This window comes from Passer montanus, unplaced genomic scaffold, assembly GCF_014805655.1.
Source record: "Passer montanus isolate IOZ18808 unplaced genomic scaffold, ASM1480565v1 scaffold202, whole genome shotgun sequence".
In the NCBI taxonomy this organism is placed as follows: domain Eukaryota; kingdom Metazoa; phylum Chordata; class Aves; order Passeriformes; family Passeridae; genus Passer; species Passer montanus.
The window spans coordinates 154654-167974 of NW_024366615.1; the positions used below are offsets into that span (position 1 = coordinate 154654).

Below are 13321 nucleotides of genomic sequence, written 5' to 3' on the forward strand. Positions count from 1 at the left end.
AAGTGTGTGAAATTCAAGGTGGTTTTTCTCCCATTTTTTGAAGCCTATCATGGCAAATTAATATGCAGGAACGATCTTAAAAAAGGCTCAGATGAAAGGGAGAGACAGAAAAGGAATCAACATTCAATGCTGAAGTAAGTTACAAGACCAAAAAGCTACTGCTTATTTCAGTGTCTGAGGAAGCCTCTCCACAAGCAAGGCTGAGGGAAAACAGTCCTGCCAATCAAGGGAAATAAAGAGCCCCTAAAGCACCCACATGGGGTGTGGGGATGTCCCATGGTGATCCTGCCCAGCCCTAAATCCTTTAGCCTCCACATCCCCTGGTCATGGATTCCAGGCTTTAAATTACATACTTTTTGAAGTATCTTTTCTTCACAGACTCTTTTTGTTTCTTTTCAACCTAAAATCCGATGGTTTGGATTTTCCTAGCCCTGACTCTTGAATTAGGAGAGAGACAAAGCCATTGCTCCCCTGTTATCATCTTGCAGCCACTCCCAAGTTCATCTCTTCAACAAGCTTTTATTCCAGCAATGCCTTCTTCAAATAAAACCTGTATCTTTGTCATCTTTGTGGCCCCTTTTGGCAAGAGCTAAAAGTCACCTCCTTCCTGGAGATGAGGATCCAGATCTCTGCTGCATTCAGGAACAGCACCTTGGCTGACCTACTCACAGTTCTTCTGTGCTATTCCTCATCTTGCTCCAGAGTCACTTGGCTGTACAGAAATTATTGCTCCTGAATCAAATCTCAGCTCATTTATCATGGTAGAAGTTGGGTTAACACGATGCCAGGCAACCAGTGACTTGGGAAGCTCAGGACACAGGGACTCTGTGCCAAATTCCCCTGGCAGCCTGGGGAGGGAAGAGCCAACTGCTCAACAATACAATCTGTAACCCTTTGCATCCCCTTGGCCCTTTTCACTAATTACAAATTAGCAGCTGCAGATTAGGAGAATCCACCGTAAAATCCAACCCTGGAGGTTTCACAGCTGGTCCTCTGTGTTCCCCAAGCCCATTTTCCAGGCTGGATTTGAGCAGCAGTTCACAATTCCCCAGGAATCACTGTCCCAGCACTGTCCCAGTTCAGTTGCAGCAGAATCCAACTGCAGGAGCAGCCTCAGCAGGAAAGTTTGGAATTGCAGCACTCTGAGCTAATGACTGATACAAATGTGAGTTAATGGCAGCACAAGGGGCTCTATATTTAACCTACAGTAGCTCCTCTTGGATTACAGCATGGAAACAGCTCCTGGACACGGGAATGATCCCATCCCAGCCCTGAGCACGCAGGCAGGAACCTCACACACAGCCTGGACAAAGCCTGGGACATCCTGGGAACCAGCAACCCCAAAAACACCTAAAATCACTGGGCAGCAAATGCTCCTTCTTGGTGCTGCAGTCAAATTCTCACTTTTCAACTGAATATTAGCTGGGCTACTACAATAAAAATGACAATTTGGAAGCTGCAAAACCACCAACAGCTCCAGGAGATTCCTACTTCTCACTGCCTCCAACAGAATCTCTACTCAGAATTATTCTCTTTTGTTCTAGCAAGTACTAGCTGATTTTCAAAGCAAAAGTTTTGTTTACTCCCCAAGAAATGCTTATGACATGAAACAAAACATGTACCTACACCAGTTGTTTGGGGTTTTTTGTCTCAGAACTCCCTTTCCAACAACTTAGCTGTTGCATTTACTGGGGGGTGGGGCTGTCAAGTGACCGCTGATGAACAAACTTACTGAAATTCCCAAGCAAAATAAACTTTCCATTTTACACAACAACGCTTATTTCACTCATCCTCACCTTAAATGAAGAGTCACAGCCCTAAATATTGTTGAACTGGCAATTTTTCTGCCAAAAAACCACCAAACCAGCAACAAGGACAACAACAAAATAAACCCAAACCAAAACCCAATCCTAACAAAAATTATAACACAGAAAAACCCATCAAAAATTTTCCCTTAAGACTTTTGGAAGAAGAGACCAAAAACTGGGCAATGGGATCAGCTTGTCTCCAGGAGCAAGCCCAGCAGGCAGACCTTCCCTAAAGACACCTAAAATTATTGGTTATCTCAGCAATCTCAGCAGACCACACCCCAGGCCTTTCTGTGGGCAAGCAATTCTCTCTTCTTAAATTAGAACAACTCCTCTTCCGGGCAGGGAACTGCTTATAATCCACTCCCTAAAAACCCTCTCCTCAATTCATCCACCTTCAACTCATAGTGTCTCTGGAAAAACTAAAAAACTATTTCCACATCAGGTAATATTTCTTCTGGAAATTACCAGCACCATGTAGGACAGTACCATGAAAGCTCTGTCCTTGTGAAAATACAGCAGCATTTGGGGGGCCCTCCTGTTCACACATAAATAGCAAATCCTACAGATTTGTCAGACAATTTTAAGATTATTTACAGGGCATTCATCAATTTCATGTTATTAAGTGATTTAGTTTAGAGTGTCACTTAAAAATAATATTTTATGGAAAATTTGTTGCTGTTATTATGATGATGATTCTTGTTTTGCTATCAAAGACTTTATCTGAAAGGGCAGTCACAAGATAAGTGTGTGAAGATAATCATATTTCACTGAAGTCCAGGAGCTCAAACATTCCCCCCACTCTGGACAAGTTCAGAGATGCCTCTCTCAAGTCAAGGACCCAAAATCACAAAGAAGGATTTCTGACCAAGCTCAAAACAGAACTTAAAAATATATACTACAAACAAATCCAGCTGTCCAAACAGCTTTGCCATCCCTGGACTCCAGTTTGTCTTAAAAATCAGCAGATTTTACCAACCCTGAGTCCATGAACAGTGGGGAAGATGCCAGAGCAACTCGTGTTTAAAATCCAGCAATTCCCATGGGTGAGCCCAGAGCAGAGCCAGGCACAGGGCTCTATGCCCACCACCCCATTCCCTGCTCACACAGCTATCCCAGCTACTTTCCAGCTTTATTTTAGCAAAATTAGACACACTCCAAACCTCCAGTGAATGTCTCCAATCCTTTAAACCCAGCCATGCTTTTCCAGCTGCCCCCCAGTGAATCAGAGCACTTACCAAGCATCATGTGCTGGGGTGGCTGTCCCCAAAGGCTCAGCCATGGCAGAGGGCAGCTCCAAGGTGGGTAAATGCCCCTGTTCCCAGGGTTTTGTCCCGGAGAACTTCACCCCAGGCTGTTCTGCTGGCTGGCACCGCCAGGGGGGAACTCACAGCCGGCCCACAGCAACAGGCGGCCCCTGCCAGCTGCTGCAGGAAAAGGGAAAAAAGAGGCCCACGAAGGGGACAGCGCTGCCTGCACTCACTTCCAGCCTGCAGAGCCCTCCGGAATGCTGCCAAAAGCATTACTGTACCTCCAAGGCAAGGAATCACAGACGGTTCTCACTCCCTTTGGCACAGCCGCAGCGCTGGCTTGAAATGGAAGCTGCAGAGTTTCACTCGCACAAAGAACAAGCACCCCCTCTTCTTCACACCAACACAATGCCCTGCTGAAGGGCAAACTTTCCTTTCTGCAGCCTAATTCCGACACGATCTGAACGTTTTCAGCATCTTTGTGATATTTGTTTTCCTACATCTTCTACTGCCTTTATTCACTAGGTCTGAAAGAGGGCAGCTGCTTTTGTTAAAGGCTGCTCAAGGATTTCTAACCCACTGATACAGAATATCTGCTCCACATGATGAGCATCATTTCCTGCAAAGTATCTCCTTGCACACTTTAATTCTGTTACTGTGAGGTAATTCTGTTACTGGGAGGGAAAACTAGAATTTAAAGTGGTATTTGAAATACAATTATATACATCCAGGGAGAAAAATCCTTAAGAGTTCCTTACTCAGAATTAAGCAAAACAAATTCACTACAAAAAACCCAAACAAACAAAACCCCCAATAAAACCTGAAAGCAGCAGCATTTTGCTCTGAGTCTCAGCCAATTATCTGAAGTATTCAGAACATGAAAAAATACTCCAAGCAGCCCAGTGCCCTCCTGAATGACTGTCATCTAAATATACAGCCCCATTCCATCCCACTGTACCAGCCATGTGCTTCCCAGCTCCTCTGAACAGCCTTTTTCTTTTCTGGCTCAGTACTCCATCCCAAACCTTGCAGAGATCCTTGTTTTTTGGGAATCACTCCTGCCACAGACCCAGGTATGGTTTCCTGATAAACATAATGAATACCCTCCCTCAAAGGAAAGACCTTTAAGTCTAAACCATTGAAAAAAAGAAAACACTAAAAAGAAATGGGATCATCTCATATAAACAAACACAAGTTCAGACTTTCTATATTTATCCTCACCAAAACAGGATTTTCAGAGATAAACCTTGGACCAGACAGTTACTTGCAAATGGAATCAACCAGGGGAACAGATTTCACAGTAGAAGAAATCAATAATAAGCTGTGAAATGCACAAAGGAGTGTCCCATTACAGCCTGCACCAAAGCACAAATACTCAGATACAGATGAATTTCCCTTCCTGAACCCTTCACACTCACAAGTATGAAAGAATGCAAGAGAACTGCATGACATAAGAGCTCAGTCCAAAGCCAAACCCACAGAACTGAAATCTAAATCTAATGTACAGTAAAATCAATTAACACAATCTCAGATCCTACTCGTTTTTCTCACAGGATTCTTTTTTAATGGTTGGCCACCTTTGCTCCAGCACTCACAGGATTGTTTTAGAAGACAGCACCGGTTGCTTTATAACAGCAAAACTCAGGGATTTATTAAATTAAAAGTTCTGTCACTGCTGGAACATGTGTACAATGCAGAAACAATGACAGTACAGTGACCTGGCTGCAATAGGTACAGACTGCAATTGAACTCTTTTTAAAAAGGGGAAAAATGACTCACTAATCTCTCTGTTCTGCACTGCTGCTGCCTTGCTCAACTACAAAAATATTCCAACTCCAAACCTACTCCAAACTCCTGTGTTTAGGTTCTCTTTTGCATGGCACACTTGATGGCTCATTCCAAATTTCCATCATTTTTGAATAGACTTTATGTGAGACCATTCCTGAGCCACAAACAACAAAAATTTAACTTCTAATAAATACCCAGGAAACTTCTGAAATGGTAAGTGTTGTCATTAATTCTACTGAGGTAGCTTTAACAAAACTTATCCTGTAAAGAAGACTTTAAAAATCATGAATAGCTCAAAAAGTGGAGCTAGAACAAGAGAAAGCTCCAGATTTCATTGTTACCACAAGAAGTGTCTAGGTATAAATGAATATTGCAGCAAAAGTTTCCTAAAATACACAGTGATTTCTGGACAATAACCATAACCCTTTTCCACATCTCCAAAGTTTGGTTTAACTCTTACTAGGTGAGAACCAGCAGCTGAGCTTTCATCAGATCCTACTTACTTTTCAAAGATTCAGGACAAAAAGTCAAAAAGTTTCAGCCTCCCACCAATCCCATCAGTCCAAGAGAAGAAACTTTCTGATCCTCCAACCTGCACCAGGGCATCTCTGCCTTCCTTCTCCCAGCTCCTGCCCAGGAGCAGAGCAGTTCTTGGAAAGGAGACAGGACAAGCAACTCCAACTCTCTGGGATTTATCTGATTCAGCCACCTCACAAGTCTCTCTTCAAAGAACAACAGTAGCTCCAGCTGCCTCTGGAAAATCCTGCACTGCACACAAGAAAAATGCTGCATGGAAGAATTATTTCTGCCAGCTGTGAAGAGCTAGGACAGGAGACAGAGGTGTTTTGGAAGCTGAGAAAGGCCCTGCAGAGGATGTGGTCTGTCCTTGGGAGATGCTGCTACTGCACTCTGGAGAGCATTTGTTTGGAGGGCAGTTTCAGCAAAACCCAGACACATCAAAGTGTGCCAGGAACTCCATCCTACAGCTGCCAGTCCAGCCCAGAAGTCAGGTTTCCCTTCTAGCTCAAAAGTGAACCCTGCGGAAGCCATCACAGGGTCTGGCTGTTCTGAGGTACTTGAGACAGTCAAAGCTGCTGAAGCAGAGGGAGTGGAGCCAGGCAGGGTACTGGAGGCACTGGGATGAACAGGATGAGATCTAGAACAGCAAATCACTGCTGGAAGGGAAAGGAAAGCCATCCTTGCAGAACTCTGAGCTGCTTCAAGTGCTTAAGGCACTTTGGATGCTTGGAGGGGTGACCTTCTAGGAGAGCAATAAAACGATAAAACAATAAAAACACGAGGTACAAGAGACACTCCACATTTCAAACAAGCAGGAAGGAAAACCTGAGTTTAGGGAAAGAGCAGGGAGGCTTTAATGGAAACATCTACAAGGTCAGAGGGTGTGAAGGGATTCATTTGTACCCACTGCAGTGCCCACCCAAACACTTCTGGCACTCATGTCCTCCTGCACTCTACCCATCCATCAGAGGGGTCATGTGCAGCTTTTTAATTCCTTTTGAAGCCAAACTTGGCACTTGCAACGAGCCTCCTATAGCCAGTCACTGGAAAATACCATAAAAACTATTTATGGTCACCCAGAGAACACGCTGGGCCAGTGTCAGGGGAAAGGCTGCACATCCAGTGCTGCAGTGGGTCGTGTCCCAGGGCACCAGCATCAGCCAGGGCACCCAGCACTGCCAGGGCACTTCAGGCTGTCCTGCAGGCTCTGGGAAAACCTGCTGGTGCTCAAACTCAGAGGTGAAACCTGGCAGGAGTTAAAGGAAATACAAAATGTCAGTTATGTTCTCTTAGAGGATTCACTGGCTTGTTCCTCACAATGTTTTTACTTTTTTTATTTGGAAAAAGTACTTTTGATCACCACCCAATGCCTGTCATGGAACTGTGTTTGTAAAAGTTGGTACCAGCTTGAATCAATCCATGAACCCCAAATTCTCTCAAGTCTATGAGATTTCCCCTAGTTCCACCACCTAAAAGCCTGCATCAGGCTGAATTTTACAGCAGAGGAGCAGATTAATAATTTTCTCCAAATAGATGATAGGGGAAGTAAAAGACGTCAACAGCATGAGCATAGCCAGTTTATTTGGTAAGAGCTTTAACAACACCAACCAGCCTCTGAAAATAAGGTCACAGTGCAGGAATTAACTGTGCCAAATCATCAGGAGAAAATGGGACTGCACAGCCTTCCCTTCCAGCTCCACTGGGTCTAATGAGAAAGAGGGAAAAGGGCTTGGGATGCTTAAAACTTACAAATTATGTCTCTATCCATTAGATACACACTGTAACATTAGCTGAGGTGAAGCAGGAAAAGCTGAGAAACTACAATAATTCACTTCCAGACATGTCAAAAACTCTCAAAAAAAACCCAGGTTCTTTAGGCCTTCAGACCAAGAGCAGTGTTTAAACAACTGGTTTTAAGAAATTAGCCTTTTTTCACAGGCTGTTTTAAAGAAGGGATAAACATTTCATTAAAAGTTTATTGAAACTGTTTGTAATTGGTAATAAAATCTGAATTACCGAAAACTCTAGAAGCACTATAAAAACAGTAACAGCTTCATTGTATATTGCACAACTATTCAGACCAATACAGTGAAATATTTCCTTGAAAAGCTGGCAACCAAATGGACCTCAGCAGCAACAGATGAGTGTTTGGAGGGCATTTCTGCAGCTCAGGCACCCCACACTGTGCACTCAGCAGTCTCCTCCACAGCAGCTTCTGGTTTAGGGGAGACTTAATTAGAAAACCAAATCACAAGAAGAAATGTTTTGGGACTTTGTTTACTCCCTTTTAAAGGTATTGGTTTGTGAATCGTGGCAGTTACTGATTAAAAACGTGACAAAGGTTTATGAAGCATCATTTGGGCAGCAGAACATCACTCATGTCAGTGGTGTCAGCCATGTCCACATGGGATCCATCCACAACTCTGGGCTCAATCCCCACATGGGCCACTCACTGAATGAAGAGCTGGACTTGATGATCCTTGTGGGTCCTTTTCAACTCACAGTGTTCTGTGGTTCTGTAACTCACCCACACAGGGTCCATCCACAGTGGGACCAATCCATCTGGGGACTCATCCACACCCACATGGGATCCATCTCTGCAGAATTCCCACTGGGAAAGCAACCCCAGCACTGGGATCAAACCCTCCAGACCCCAATGCCACCAAAGCCCTTTTATTCCCTTCTTTCTTTGAGGACAAACCCCAAACCAAGCCAGCCCCAGCCCTGCACAGCCCAGCCTCAGGGCATCTCACAACCCCCAGCCCTACAGCTCAAGGATTCCCTGGGATCCCTCAGCTTCCTCCCCCAGCTCACTGTTTGGGAATTCCAGCAGTCTGGCAGCACCTGGCAATGCTGCAGGAAGGAGTTAAACCTGCCAGGCTGTGCCTGCTATCCCACAGCATCAGCACTGCCAGCCTGGGGAACAAAACTACTGATTCAAGTAGAAATTCATGTAAGGTTTTATTCCAAACCTTACCCTCACACAGTCATTGTCTATAGCAACTGTGTCCATAACACTCTCATTCTCAAGAGCACAACTTTCTAGTAAAAGGCACATCTGTCAAACTGCAGGAAACATCTGGGAAAATGGTTAAATAGAAAGAAGTGAGATTAAACCTTTGTTTCCATGGGATTGGATATACATCCAGAGTATGTTTGCAAAGGTTTCTGGTTCTTTCCTTGCTTCTTTCTAAGGTCTCAGGATTTTGGATTGGTGCTGAATTTCACCCCATGTAGACATATGTTGATTCACACAATGTAAAATTTTGCTTTCACCCTGGGGTAAAAATCCAACACCAGGGCTCAGGGGATTCCCCATTCATTTCAGAGTTGGATTCCATGATCCCTGTGGGTCCTTTCCAGCTCAGAATATTCCATGACTGTGTGGCTCCCATTCCACCCCTGAGTGCACAGGGCCCCCGATGCCTTCCCTAAGTGGGTGATCAAACCCCTCTGTGCAGCACTAACACAGCTTTGCCCTGACAGGCAGCTTGGAGCCTTGCCACACCAGGGCAGGGTCATGCTCCTCCACAAAAGATGGAAAATGAAAGTGGAAAACATGATATCAAAGCAGAAATCTGGAGCTGGCTAACAAACCCCTTCTGTCTGCAAGTGGAGGAGACACCTGAGCTAACACTGCCTGGTTTTTCAAGTACCTCAACATCTACCCAAATTTTGACAGATAGGTCTTTTTGTGAAGTACTGATAAGCTATCAATCAAATTGCTTTTAGCCCTGAAACTGTTCCTAACAAACCTTTCACATGTGCTTCAACTGAAAGGGATTGGAGTGCTTTCTGAAATTCCCCCTGGCTAAGAACTACAACTGTGTTAAATATTAACTTAGATATGGTGGCTCTTTCAAGTCTGTCTCTGAAGGTTCCATTTAACATATATTTCTTGAAAACAATTTAATTTTGTGCACTGTGTGATCTCCATTAATAAATAAGAAAGTGTCTGGTTCACTCCATCATTCAAGCAATGAAGACAAGAAAAGGAAAAAAAAATTAGGAAAAGCAGTTTGAAACCTGCTCTGTGATCCTTTGTCCACTTAACACAAGAGCCACATGGGCTCAGTTCCACTGAGGAGTTCAGCTCCAACAGAACTGCTCTGAGAGCCCCAGGTGAACCCCAAAATCCTTCAAGGACACGTCTGTGCCAAGGACTGGGTGAAGACAGTTCACTCAGCAGATGAGAGACACTTTGGGTGTTCTCAACTTTGTGCTGGGGTTTTTTCCCAACTCCAATTTGTCACAATAAAATGACAGTGGGAACATATTTCTCAATACCACATGAAGTTTGGAACCCAGAGAGCAGCAAAGAGCTTCTCTGACAACTCCCACGCTACCTCTGAGAGCCAGCTCTGCATCTTTTCAAGGCCTGCTGGAACCATGTTCCTCCACAACAGGGACCTGATTTTCTGCAGAACACTTCCACCCCGCGTTCTCAGCCAAGCTAAGGAGAAAGGTGACAAGAATCCTCTAGTGAGGAACTTTATTTACTCAATATTTCAAATCTTACTCAAAATTTCTCCCTTTGAGCAACTCTAAACTCACTGAACATGCAGCTGTTCCTGCTCTGAGCAGGAGGTTGGATGAAATAGTCTGTTCTAGCCTGAATTATTCCATGGTCTTCAGATAAAAGTAACTTTTAGCACACCTTTCTTTAAAGTATTCCCCACTAATTTCTATCACAGTGTCATTAAAGTAAACAAATGCAATTGGATATTCATGGTAAAAAACTTGTTGTGTAAGGCAGCTTCAGGAGTGTTTTGGGTGGGATGGACATCATTCTTCAGTGTAACAAAACTGAATTTGAAGAGTCTGAAACTACACATCATTTTACATGATACACACTAAAGTAACTTTTCATGTGCAGACATTTACTGCAAGAAAAAGCCAAAATATTTATCACACAAACCAAGACAATTATTCCCTCGACTTCACAGCTGCGAACATGTAGCCGTAGGAAGATTTTTATGCACAAATAAATTGCCATCGCAATCCTACTGCCACCAAACCAAACGGGAACGAGGGGAAAAATCTCCACGCACAAGCCTGCTCGTCTCAAACCCCACAGGCCGGCTTGCAGGCTGACGTACTCCGCACAAGGAACAAAAATAATGTCCCCGGCTGAATTGCAAAGGCCATTTCTCTGGAAGGGGCAGCGCTGTGCCCGCTGGCCGCGCTGGGGACAAGGCGGCCTTTGTGTGCCCGGGGCTGCGGAACGGGAGAGGGAGGAGAGACCGACCGGGGAGGGACGAGGGAGGGAACCAGCGACAGAGGCCGGGAGGAAGGAGGGAGCCCTGCTGGGAGGCAAAGAACCCGGGAGGAGAGGGAGAGAGGAAGGAGGGAAGGAAAGGGAGAGAGGGAGCAAGGAAGGGGAGGAGAGAGGGAGGGAGGGGAGCGGGACGGAATCAGGGAAGGAGAGAAGGAGGAGGGCAGGAGGGCGGGAGGGAAGGAGAAGGGGAGGGAGGAGAGCAGGAGGGAGGGAGGGAAGGAGAGAGGAGAGGAGAGGAGGAGGGAGATAGCGAAAGGAGCAGGAGAGGAAACAGGGAAGGAGAAAGGGAGGGAGCCAGGGAAGGAGGGGGCCCGGGAAGGAGCTCGGGAAGAGAGCAGGAGAGAAACAGGGAAGAGAAAGGGAGGGGGCCCGGGAAGGAGAAAGGGAGGGAGCCAGGGAAGGAGGGGGCCCGGGAAGGAGCTCGGGAAGGAAGGAGCTCGGGCAGGAGGCCCCGGGCGGCAGCGCTGCCCCAAGCGCTCCCCGGACGGGTCAGGACCGAGCCACCCGCCCCGGCACCGCACAGAATTCTCGTGTAATGCTAGTTCCCAGTCGCTCTGCTGTAAAGCACGGTGGTTTCAGTGAATTCACGGGAAAACAAAGCCATGTTTCAAGCCCAGCCTCAAAACAAGCTCCCTTCTCCTCCACAGAGCAGCACGAAGCCAAAAGCACCTTTTACTTCAGCAAGTTTTTTAACTTCAGTGAGTGCATTTCAAGTTAAACACCTGAGCGACACAGCAGAAAAATAAGGGGATTCTATATTACCTGTCACTATATTTTAATTTGGAAGTACTTGTTCTTCCCAGCCAAAGAGTTTATGGGTGTTCACAACTTCTATCACCACAAAAAAACAGAAGCTATAAAAGTGCATGAAAGGGACGCAGTGTCACATGCTGGGGTTTTGTTTTTTGTTTTTTTTTTTTAATTAATCCACAAGCTCTCAAGAATTTTATTATCTTAACACTGAGAATTCTCTCCTTTGAAAAAGCACATTTGATAAAGTGTCCTTTGCACATGAATTCCATTACACATTTGAGGATCCTGCTAGGCTTGCCAGGGCATTTGATTCACTCTGCTCCAGAGACTGCACTCCAATAGTCGTGTTTTTCCACAATAAAAGTAAACATACCCAAGCACAGCTCACAAACGATCCTTCAGGGAATTACACCTGAGCAGGGAATGTCTCCAAGCACTCCATTTCCCAACAAAAGGCTGACGTAACTGGATTTCTAATAAAACATCCAAAGCCTTTCAATGGATTCATTCCCACTGAAGCACAGTGGGGTGCTGCTACCTCAGAGTTAAGATCAAATTGCTAACAAAAAGGTTCCACCATTTATAATGAACCAAACACACAATTCTTGGCCTATTTAATTACTTTTTCAGCCACAAGATGTTGGTGTTAAGAGAATGAATACACAACTGCTTCCCAGTTCTACCAGCACCATCACAAAGACCCAAATGCCTGAACAAGCGCTGCTGCTGGAGGTTATAAAGACTTGTGTCAGCTGTGCCCAGGTTTTATGTCAGGAACACTTTCATCCTGTGCTTTCAGGGAACTTGGCGCTGAAAAGTCCAAAATACACAGCCTCAAACTAATCTTTACAGTCCCAGTCACAGAAATGTCTTTGCTGACACCACAGACACCGTGCAACTTGATCTCCACATCTCTCACACTTGTGGATTTCTAAACTGAACATTGTCAACCTTACACTTCCAGAACCTCCACTACAATAGCTACCAGTATGGTGCTCCAGAAATTAATTATTTCCCCAAATCTACCATGTTTCCTTGGGTGTGAACAAGCCAAGCTTCCACAACACATTTCCCATCTCCCAAATAAAATTCTCTGGACAGATCTACAGAGCTTGAGTAATCCAATTCTACAGTTAAACCAGAACATCTGAATCAGAAAAAAATGGAAAATATGAAAAACAGTCAAAAAACTTCATTTGAGGCAGTGGCAGGGAAATGAGAATAAAATTCAGAGAATGTGAACTTTTCTGATATATCTGAAATCCACAGAAATCCAGCTATTTCAGATGAATCTCAAATGTTTGAGTTTTTATAATATTCCATGGAAAGCACACTTTTGTATGGCCAGATCAAACTTACAAAATAAAGCAGAAGAAGAGATGGCCTCATGGATGCTAATTTAGATTATAATTCATCTGCAGCAGATAGTTTAATTGAAACACGTCAAGTCACATAAACCCTGGGCAGAAAACCAATGCTTTTTATTACAAGAAGAAAAAATGCATGTTTCATATACGAAATCACAGAAAGAATCTATTGAGAAAAACCATAAAAACATACCACACTGGAAACTATTAGACAGCTCTGACATATAGCTAAGGGATCACATGAAATAACTGCCTGCATCTTTTAGTTTTGAACCTTGGTTGCACATGAGTCTGTTGGTTCAGACTTCATTATTTTTATGGCCTCCGCTATATAAAGTGTTATAATGTACGTAACTGCCAGCTGTGTTTTATTTCATCAGTAGAAAATGAGCCTTAAAAAAAAAAAATCACACTTTTCCCCCATAAAGTTACATAACATTTCAAAAATGCCATAAATCTCCTCAGTTGTGTCATGCATCCAGAAATGCAGCACACGGTTCTTTCCAAGCCCTCCTGGCCCCGGAGCAAGGCTATAAATAGTTAATTTTTTCGGGGAGA

At 44.4% G+C, this 13321-nt stretch overlaps 1 protein-coding gene across 2 annotated transcripts in view; it reads right to left on the reverse strand.

Moving 5' to 3' along the window:
- The window catches only part of VGLL4 (vestigial like family member 4), a 78408-nt gene that overhangs the window by 9977 nt on the left and 55110 nt on the right, over positions 1 to 13321 (reverse strand). The gene's annotated exons all lie outside the window — the stretch shown is intronic.